The sequence below is a fragment of the Olea europaea genome, unplaced genomic scaffold (assembly GCF_002742605.1).
Source record: "Olea europaea var. sylvestris unplaced genomic scaffold, O_europaea_v1 scaffold2469, whole genome shotgun sequence".
NCBI classification, from domain to species: domain Eukaryota; kingdom Viridiplantae; phylum Streptophyta; class Magnoliopsida; order Lamiales; family Oleaceae; genus Olea; species Olea europaea.
The window spans coordinates 93,857-105,439 of record NW_019242902.1 but is presented as its reverse complement, the minus strand read 5'-3'; the positions used below and the strand labels follow the sequence as shown (position 1 = coordinate 105,439).

Below are 11,583 nucleotides of genomic sequence, written 5' to 3'. Positions count from 1 at the left end.
AGGTTGGAAAATTTTTCTATAACGGTGAAAGTTTTTCTTAAACTTATTACATCAAAACTTAAAATTGCTTTGAGGAGCTAGTAGGGGTTTTTGAATTTTCTACCAAGTTTGCCTTAGCATGTGATTCATTAACTTTGTTGATACAATTTCTATGATGTTCTTCTATCAAGGAATTGAATATTTGGTTCAATGTTAAAATCCATTGCTTATGTCTAAGACTTTTTGCAAAGTCCGACCAAGAAGGTGGAAGTTTATCTATAGGGCATGAAACATTATAGTTCTTACCAAAACTTGACCCTTTTTCTTCTACATGTCGTAGTGAATCTTGAAATTGATGGATTTGTTCGTTTATAGAGTTTCCATCCACCATAACATATTTATTAAAGGTTGACACATTAAGGCCCCATTTGGTACCCATTTTTGTAAAAATGAGAACGAAAAATAAAGTCCCTACGGGATCCACACAAGATATAGCAAGTCAAATATGATAGTTTGTTGAGATGGATAACGGTCATATTTTTTATTTTTGTGACTAAAGAATGGGGATCAAATGAGGCTAAATCTGTCAACTCCAACATTATCAATTCCATATTCTTCCTCTAAAGTTTTCCAAAGCTCTTTAGCACTTGTGATATTTTAATAAATATCATAAAGTATATCGGAAAGAGCACTTAAAATTCGATTATGATAATTGAATTCAATTTGTTCTGGTTATACCACGAGATAGATTCTCTGCCTTTATTATCTTCTTTTATAGCAGAAATTAACCATAGAATGGTCAACTAGTATTCCATTTGTTTTTTTTTTTTCATATTTTAAATTTTCTTCCATCAAAGTTTTCCGGTTTAGCACTATTAGTATCTTTACGAGATGTCATTCTTACACTATGAATTACTAAGGCAAAGGGAAATAACTATGTATACATATATCTATCTCTCTAATAATATATATATATATATATATACACACACACACCCACACACAAACACACACCCACACACACATACATATATATTTGTCAATGAACAACACCAACAATAAAATTTCCAATTAAGTCAAATATTTAAAACTTGACAATATCAATTCCAATATTCCATGTAATATAAGAGATTAAATTAATATAAAGGATTAAATGAATATTGAAGTTTCAAATGCCATAATCACAATTAATCTTATATTAACAATGCATAGAACGTTCAAGACAATCAACCAAGTAAATACTATAAGTTTCAAAACTATCCACTAAATTATCAAAATGGAATATGTACTTAGAAAGGTGCAATATTCAATCAATAAAATTTTTATGAGCTCCTAGAATGCATGATTTATACAATAAGTTTCAAAATGAAAATTATAAAAGGGTTCTAAAGTTTAAAATATTTGTGATATTAACTTGTGAATACAATTAGAAATTACGTGTATAATAATGCAAAATAAAATTCAAGTAAACTTAGAAAACAAGTAAATAACAATCCACGAATTGTTATTACACAAACCACTCACATGACTTTAGATTGTTGTAAAAATAACGTGATTTATGCAATGAATTATCAATTAAAAGCATGAATCAAATAAAATAATTATGAGAATAGACTTAGAAAAGCTGACATAAGAGAATCGCGATAACCGTTGTCCTAAAGTTAGGTGACCTCCCCTTTGTGCGAGTATTTTTGATACTGCACGACTCCAAGATAAAATCCTTATAGCTTGCAATCTATTCTTCTTCTATGGGCACGACCACTGGGAGAGAAAGAATAAGCCCTTCTCAATTGCCAAAATTTATAGACGAAGATAATATAAAATGATTAGAGAGTAATATGTAAAGACCAGAGAGTATTTTTGTATTAGATTTGTTTTGTAAAACAATGAGAAATTCACCTCCTTTTATAGTAAAAAAAAATTAAACTATCTCATAATAAAAATTAATCAAATTCAACATAAGTTACAAATATAATAATGGGTTTTAATTGTTTGTACTGAATCTAAAAATTAAAAAAGTTAAAAACTGTAAATTAAAAATGAAAATTGAAATTTTAATATTCAATTTGAAAGTTTTATAACTTATTTTTCAACAACTTTTCCTTTGAAAAATTACATGTGATTCATATCTTATTTATATTTAATAAGATCAAAGGCCAACAAAAAGGCTAGTTGGTGACAGAATTATGAGTCGATATTAAAAGAAGAGCTTACAAAACTACCATGATGTGTGGTCAACTTATGTACTGTACAATCTTTATTTTTATGTTTTTCCGTAAGGCTATGTATTGTACAATCTTTATTTTTATGTTTTTACGTAAGGCTCCTGTTGACCCCAAAAAATGTGTCAATAGGTGTTGGGTTTCACTGGAGTCCATGTAAGTAAATCTCTCCAAACTCTAAGTGAAAGGAGATGTTTCACTCCTTTCAAAAGGAGAGTTGGAGAGATTTTTAATTTTTTTTAAGGAGGGATAATTTTGTTCATATTATATTTCGATATAAAATTCTTCTTAATTATTTTATGGTAAAATAAAATAATTTTTTTAATTTTAATAATTAATTAAATAGTATTTATATATTATTTATTTAATTTTGTAACTTTCTTTTATTTTATTTGTTTAATAAAAAAACATTTATACATTCTTTATAATAGAACGACATTTGTTAAATTTGAATTAAATAATATTTATTTTTATTTTAAATCATTTTAATTTAATTTAAAAATCTTGTAATAAAATTTTCCTATTTTTGCCTGCAATTCCTTTTTTTAATAATCTTTATATTTAGTTTCATTTCTTTATTATATAATATAGTATTGACTTTCATAAAGTGAAGTAATGTGTGAAAATTGAGAAATATTACAATGGAAGTGACATTGCAGTGAAAAGGCGTATGAAAATGGTGAAATGATGTGTGAAAAAATGCTACAGTGTGATTGAATAGAATAATTTACTGTTGTCAAACCAATTTCAAACCAGTTTAATATGAAAACATATGTCATAAAAATTAATAGTAAACCTCACATTCTCTCTTTAAGATAGGGAGGGATTACATGCATACGAACTTTGTCGAGTTAATAATGTAATGAATTATGTCGTTTCCACCAAGAGCTTGATTTACACATAAATTCATTTGTTAGGTGTGTTTGATTGCTAATATTTTTCATGAAAAAATGTCATTTTTTCACTCAATTTTTTTTATATACTTTTGTGATGTTTGATTGGAATTTTTTTCCATAAAAAATATTTTCTTACTTTTGGTCACGTGACCATATTTTTTTTGAAAACAAGGAAAATATTTTTTTTAGGAGGAGTTTGTTTTTATTATCCAAGTTATTTACTCTCCCTTCCTCTCTCAACTACCTCATCTCTCTCTCTCTCTCTCTCTCTCTCTCTCTCGCATCTACCTATCAATAAAAAATGATCAAATATAACATTTTTTATGTTGAAAATAAAATCAATCAAACACAAGTAATTGAAAATTTTCATGTTAATTATTTCTAGACAATTCAATTGCCTAGAATTTATTTTCATTTAATGTAAATTCTAAGCTCGCAATCAAACACACCCTAAATTAAAAATGTGTTTATGCTACTTGTTTTTGTATTAATCCTTGATGAAATTTTAAATTTAAGTCAAAGTCAACAATTAGTTTAAACCCGCATTTCATGGAATCACAACTTTCAATAATATATTTCATTAACTTTTATCAAAAATCTACTTAAAATTTAATTTCAATTTCCACCAACTAGGGCTAAATGTGGGATTCAGTGATGAAAGCAAGTAATCTATTACAACCACATCGTGATTTTCATCTTTTTGGTACCAATATTTTCCCTTTAAAACACATGTTCACAGTTATGGCTCAACAATGATTTGAGCAGCTGTTTTTTTAGCTTATGTGATGAAACTTAAAAAGTTCAGTTACAACCAAATTTACTCACAAGTAAGATTAAATGTAATTTTATTGGTAAAAGTTGATATTTCGTTTCATCGGTCTCTATCAAACTCCTATCGTAGTTCAAACTTACAAATAAAAAACAATTTCTGAGTATTATTCGTAATTACACGACTTATTATTTTCTGGATCGCCCCTCTCTCAAGTCAAATGTTTAATGGAATAATACATTATGCTACGCACGTTTGATGTAGTTAATTATTTATTCCCACATAATTTTGTCCTGATGGTCCCGATTATAAATTCAGTTCACATTATTTCAACCTAAATTGAAAGTGAAAATTGAGTATGAATGCTAGTCTAACCAATCTATTAAAAAATTTCGAAAGTAGAGTGCAATAATGTTGCAAATACCTAACTAATGAGCGTCGATTGGTCATAGAAGTGACACTAACGGCATGAAGAGTTAACAACCAAACATGTTACACCTTAGAAATACTTCAAAAACTCTTTTCACTTTCCAGAGATTGAAGGTACAAGACAAATTTGCTTGGACGGGAACAAGAAGTAAAAAAAAAAAAAATAAATAAATAAATAAAAATTGTGTTTTTTCAATGAAATAATTTTTAAAAAAATCATATTAAATATCTTATACATTTTTTTGGGTGAAAAAATATCTCATACTATCTCGTAAAGAGACACGATTATAAAAAGATATATATAGGGTCTGTTCGATAGTGATTATGAGAATAATTTTTTGACCGTTAGAGATAAAAGTGGATTCCACCTGTGAGAGAAGAAGTAAAAAATGACAAATGACTCAGGAAAGTAACAGTTGATCTGTTGGGTGAAAAATCAGAACCAAATGGGGGCATAGTCTCTAGTAAAATAACTAATATTAATAAATATTATTTCAAATAGTCGAGATAGAAGTAACCACAACTTGATGAACTAAATTTAAATTTTATTCAACGTAGATTTACATCTAATTATTTTTATTCAATTTTGGCTCAACGACAATATTTTCTACTTCATATATAACATTACGCTATGAAAATATATTGAATTTTTACTCTTTCTTATCTTTTTACAAAATACAAATAAAACGAATTGCATATATATTGACTGTAATGATTTATCTCCTAAGTACTGGTATTTAACTTATAATAAATACTAAGCACTTGGGTAATATGATATACTACAATGTGTTGAGAGATAATATTGGTTGGTTGCAAAACTAATAATAAAAAAGATTGAACCCCAACATTGAGGGCCTCTACCGCCCCATTCCTGAAGCATTGTGAGGGAGGTAAATCGTGGAATGTGCCCAAATAGGTCAGGGAATAAGAGCTTGCCCGTACAATTGTGCCCACAAAGAATCTAATTCCATATTTCAGGAATCGAACCCTCACATTGTGGCTGCTAGCAAGGCTGAAACTACCTCACTCTATCCTTTACACCATTGAGTTATGTCCCGAGGGACAACTAATTATATTACCTATTGTAGTGTGCTACTTCATTTGATGCTTAGCTATTGTAATGTGTCAAATTCCTTGGTGTTTAGGAGGTCAATTCTGTATTATCCATAATTTTCACTGTAGATTTTGTATCCCCATTATTTATCAAAAATATTTACATTTATCTTCTCTTGTTAGAGTCTTCTCGTTAAAAAAAAAAAGAGAGAGAGAGACCAAAAATTTGTACCAATAATTGAAAATTTGTTAAATTACAAAATGTTATAAAATTATAAAGGTAATTAGCATAAAATATCTTCATCCTTTAATGTCTATACCTTTCATTTTTTTAACATTTTCACCCATATTTTTACATTTTTATTGTTGAAAAAGGTCATTTCCATCCAATTTTTTAATTTAAAAATGTAAAATAACAAATATATCCTCCTATTTAAATAAAACCAAAAACAAAAAAGTTAAAGAACAAATTGTAATTATACTCCCAAACTTTTAAAAAAACTACAAATGAGTTCAAATAAATTATTAAAGGGATAATTAGTACAAAACGTCCGTAACTTTCCATATTATTGTGCAAAACGTCCATACCTTTTATCTTTTGACATTTTTATTCTTATTTTCATATTACATTACGAAAATTATTATTTCATCCATTTTCTCAATTAAAAGCTGCAAAATGACAAATATATCTTCCTATTTAAATAAAATAAAAAAAATAAAGAACGAATTTTAACTATACTCCAAAATTTTTTATAATGTACAAATAAATTTAAATAAATGATTAAAAAAAGAAAATTCATTATTTCTATTTTATTTAAATAGGAGGGTATATTCACCGTATTGTAGTTTTTAATTGAAAAAATGAATTAAAATGATGATTTTTTGCAATAAAATGCGAAAATAAGGATGAAAATGTCAAAAATGAAAGATAGAGACATTTTGCAACAATGATATTGAAAGATTGTGCTTATTACACTTTTAATAAGTTATTTGGATTCACTTGTGGTTTTTTAAAAAGTCTGAGAGTATAATTGTAATTTGTTCTTTAATTTTTTTCTTGTTTTATATAAATATGAGAATATATCTGTCATTTTATATTTGTTTAATTGAGAAATTGGAGTGCAATGAAATGTGAAGTATGGGTGAAAATGTCAAAAATGAAAAATAGAAACGTTTTGCACAATAATATTAAAAGATAAGGACGTTTTGTGTTAATTACCCAAAATTATAAGCTCGACTTTCAAAAAAAAATAAAAATTATAAGCTGCAAAATAATAAAAAATAGTTTACTTGATTTTAATTTGTTCATTGAACATGACCTATCTATCCCAATTAATAATTATTTATCCATTTAATAATTTTCGATAAAAATCAAATGTAGTTTTTGCCATAGTTTTCAACACTTGAAAGAAAACGGAGATAATAAATTCTGTAAACATTCTTCACCATCGTTTAAAGAAAAAAATTAATAAAACATCAGGAGCTTATAGTAATTAAATTTTAAAGAATAATGAAATAGTTAAACTGAAAAATAGTTAAATTATAGAATGAGGTAACCAAAAAAAAAAAAAAAAGAAAAGATAAAAAAAAGAGAATGGGGAGTTGAATGGGAATGAAAAATAAATAAATCAGGGCCATTATAGTCTTAACGAGAACAATAAATTGCCATTCAAAGAATCTGAAACTGAAAAGTTCGTGAGCAAATTTCTCTGCCATAACTTACAGCTTCTGTTTCTTTTGATTTCTCCAGTAGAAAAGATAACAAATTCAAAGGAAAAGCGAAAAAAATGGCTACTATTAGTTTAGAAATAAATAATCTTTTGAAAATGCTCTAGTATGGAGAATATCAAATAAGTTCAAAGAAGGTAATATATTGTGTAACAAATTTGTTAAATGTCATCTTCAATATTTTCGTACCAAATGCTAATTCAAATGTTTTGAAAATCGTAAACGATCATAGATCTCTTTCCAATAAGGCTATAGCTCATAATAGAAAAGAGTGTTATAAAGATGTAAAGAAAAGTCTCTATGTGAATCTATGTCAAACATTTAATGTATCAAATAAAAAATATTAGACTCATTTATGAAGTTATAACATGTATTTATTTAACATGATCTTATGATTATTTAATCATAATTGAGGAGGATTGCACCATGAAATTTCTTTTGGGAAAATGATGTTGAATAGCGAGAACATTACATGACATTGGGTAGTGCCTATATTTCATCTTTGTTCGATTATATTAAAAATAAGATTTTTAATAGACTTCAAAAAAAATTGATGAAATAAATGTTTAAAAGTTGATAAAATTTGTAAATCTTATGAAATGTGTAATTAAAATTAATTGTTAACTTAGATTTAATTTTTTATTTTATTTTATTATTATTATTTTTACTATAGCAAACAAGGACTCCGTTCCACTTTGGTCTTCAAGTCACTTTGGACTCCATCTGACTTTGGTCTTCAAGGACCTCAGTTTCAGTAAACTTCCTTCCGCAGAACGTTATCCAACTTTTTGCCAAAACATGTGGAGATAAAAGAAGGAAAATATAGTTCTTGGAAAATCCCAACTCCCAAATTTTTCTTATATTTTTTTAATTTATAAGAAATAGTTTTATTAGTTGGTGTATAAGATAAAAACATGCCATTTTAGTAACATCATACTAAGCCCCTGTTTGATAGAAATTTTTTTTTTTTCAAATAGTTATTTTTTTTCTTAAGAATATGGTCAAAAAGTATGAAAAAATTTTGGGTTTATGTAAAGAATATTTTATTGTGAGAATATCTAGTTAAAAATAAGTATTAGAAAAAAAGTTTTAAAAAAATAGTCTCTATCTCACCACTATTGAGTTGATCAACTTCCTGATTTAATCCAGTTTTGCAATTACAATCATACTATATGTACATCAAGTTTGACATCATATAAGTTGGCAATTTTTTAACGACACTTTTGTCAATCAATGACCAAATTTTCTACACGTAGAAGCATAATTCTCATTTAGATATTTTTTTCTTATTTATAGGTAAAATAGGAGCCAAATTTACTTTTATTATTTTAAAAACATGTTTGTCTATGATATTTTTTTCTTATTTAGAGGTAAAATGATATTACTTACTTAAAGCCTACACAATTCTAGCATGGCAAACTGATGATGAAGTTAGGCTATGTTTCCATGGAAAATGGAAAAGAATTTCCATCTTCCACTATTTTTTATGTTTGATAGGAAAAAGTTCTAGGGAATTGGTTTTCTACTTTTCCTTCACACGGTCACATTTTCTCACTTTTCATTGAATTGGTTTTACCACCTATGTGGTTGTGCTTTGAGTTCCAACTTCTTTCTTTTTTTTTTTTTTGGCAATTGAAACAAATTCTAGGAATAATTGTAAAAGATGATATCCCTTAAATTGAAAATTTTCATATAAAATAAAGTCAAACGAACACCAAATTATAGATGATTTTTGGATTTTTTTTTTTTCCTTTTTTTTTTTTTTTGGCAATGGAAACAAATTCTAGGAACAATTGTAGAAGTGAATATCCCTTAAGTTGACAATTTTCATGTAAAGCAAAATCAAACGAATACCAAAAAATACTTTTATTTCAACATTTTTCAGGTGGAAAATTATACCAAACAAACACAATAATTTACAATTTCTAGAAAAATAATTTCTAAGCAATTCAGTCCTCCGGATTCATTTTCTTTCCATCCAAATTCCATCTTTACAATCAAAAGGAGCCTTTATGGAACTCGCTAACTATCAGCCTCAATTTCCCACCAAATAGGGGCATAATTTCTTGGCATAACATTATTTATTGATGAAATATTTTTGGTTAAGATAAAAACACGTAATTTTAGTAACATCAGACTAATTGTCTCAATCTTACCACTACTGACTCGATCAACTCACCAAGTCAACCCAGGTTTGCAATTTTTGGTATTTCTGCTGGATGCAGCTTATGATTGCTGAACTTGAAAACAAATCAAATTTACTATTCTGATTTATAAATATTTTTGAATATGATATTTTTTCTTTTTCTTACTTAGAGGTGAACTCTCTCTCACTCTCTCTTCCGTCAATTCTATCAAATCTAGCACAGCAAAGTGATAATAAAGTGAGTGGAACTCACTAATTATAGGGTCAATCATGAGATCCGATTTTCTTAGCATCCTCTGCAGCAGAGCAGCAACAGGAGACATCTTCTCCAACAGCAAGAACGGCGAATTTCAGGTGGTTTTGGAACAGGAGCACCTGGAATTGGACTATGGTGAACACGCGGTACAAAATGGGAAATCGTATGCACTTTGTTTTTCTGTACTGTTGCTGGAGCTGCATGAACCATATATACTACCGAATTAGTTTCCATTAATGTACAAATTTCGAGATGCTCCAAAGCAAAACTTACTCATGTCGTTGGAGACGATAGCAGTCACCATGGAGGAAACATCGTATATTATGAACAAAGACAGGAGAAGGTAGACAATTGCCTTCTTGGGAACCATCATGGTGTCATAAAGAAATATTTTTACTTAGTTTTGCTGTATTGTAGACACTGATTTAAGTATAAATGAGTCGAAGATTAGGCCTCGTTTTATAGGAGAGGATAAGGAAAAGAAATGGAAGTTTCCCTTTTTGATCCATCCCACCGTAGAAAAGAAACCAATCAAATAGAAGGTAGTTTCCTAGTAACCTCATATGGAATAAAAATGTAGCAACAGTGAATGTTGTGTTACTGTCTCATTTCTCGGATTCTTCCTCAATAATTTGTCACAAAATTATTAATCCAAGTAAAGTTCTAAGAGGTAGAGAGCTAGAATTTGGATAATGTTTCTAATAATTCATTATTTCTGTTGACCTCATTTCCGATTGGGGGTCACGTGGACAACAGATACCAGATCCACCCGCATATACGTAAGCTTGATCCAATACGCTAAGACACGCAAGCGGTCTAGGGAGATCCAAGTAAAGGCATGGGAGCGGCTCAAAAGCGTGGGATGACAACGTTTGAAATCCAGCAAGACCTTAGCAGAACGGTTGTACAATAATTACCTATTTTAGTTGATGAATACTTATGTAAACTCAATTGTGTAACAAGAGAATAAGTGGAGCAAGTTCTTTAGTATTTGTTTGTGTATTCAATTTTGTATTCAAAATTGCATTAGACTTACAATGGTAACATGGGGGAATATGTATAGGAGTACAAGGTAATTGTGGCCCTCGGATGGGAGTACACGTGGTCTTGTCTTCCTAATCCATACATCTAATCCTAGACATCTCTTTGACTTGCTAGCCTACTTTACATTTATTAAGTGGTAGAACCGCCACTTTGTTTGACAAGACTTGACACTTCGTTAGCAGAGGAAATCCCATCTGTGAAAATGTTTCTCTAATGCTATCAGTGTTGGGAATCTTATACATGCACAGCGGAAAATTAAAATTATTTCGATTCTCACCGAGGATTCCTTTGTGTTTAGATAGAAATCGTGACAAAAATTGTACCTTTAAAGAATTCTGTAAACCTTTTGCTTTTCTTTTCGTTCCAGCAATCTTGATTTGCCACCCACAGCTGTCCAATTGTCCAACCTCCAACAGTGATCCACACAGAGAATAAGATTGCATCTACCAGGATTTTCTCCTCTTGTGCTAGCAAAAATGATTATGAAAAACATGTGAATTGAAAACTCTAGCCATGTATTTATATAAGCCCAATCGGGCCTGGCCCGGTCTGGTCCAATATTTAATTAATCCATTTAATTAAATCCGGTCCATGAATTAATTAATCCAATTAATTAATTCGGGCCTATAAATAACCAACCCAATTAATTAATTCATCCAACGATTGTTAAATTAATTAATTGACAAATTGCAATCTTCCAATTTTCTTTTGTGTGCGACCTATCAGGTTCCCGATTACGATGCCTAACGACGTGAAATATTATTTTGATCTGATCAAAATTGATAAATTAAAACACCCTTTTAATTTATCGTCAATTCACACTCGCCGTCCTAAATTGACATCTAGCAATATGTCAGGGCAATACATGTGACGGGAAATGTCACGTGGTATGACAAAACCAAACTCGTTCGTTTACCGTAAAACTATAATTCCTTCGTCAATATGATCCGATCAATTACGAGATATGGAAGTGTGTCAATCTCGATTATCAATCATATCTTTCACTCCACTATTAAGTCAATATAAGTCGAAAACTCCTTTTCGACTTATGAGTATACCTT

General features: G+C 28.9%; 1 long non-coding RNA gene across 1 annotated transcript; it reads right to left on the bottom strand.

Moving 5' to 3' along the window:
* Positions 1-9,346: 9,346 nt before the first annotated feature.
* LOC111382297 lies at positions 9,347-10,165 on the bottom strand. Its single transcript, XR_002700486.1, has 2 exons — positions 9,752-10,165; positions 9,347-9,675 (listed from the first exon to the last, which is right to left on the bottom strand). It is a non-coding gene; the product is annotated as an uncharacterized LOC111382297 (long non-coding RNA).
* Positions 10,166-11,583: the final 1,418 nt, after the last annotated feature.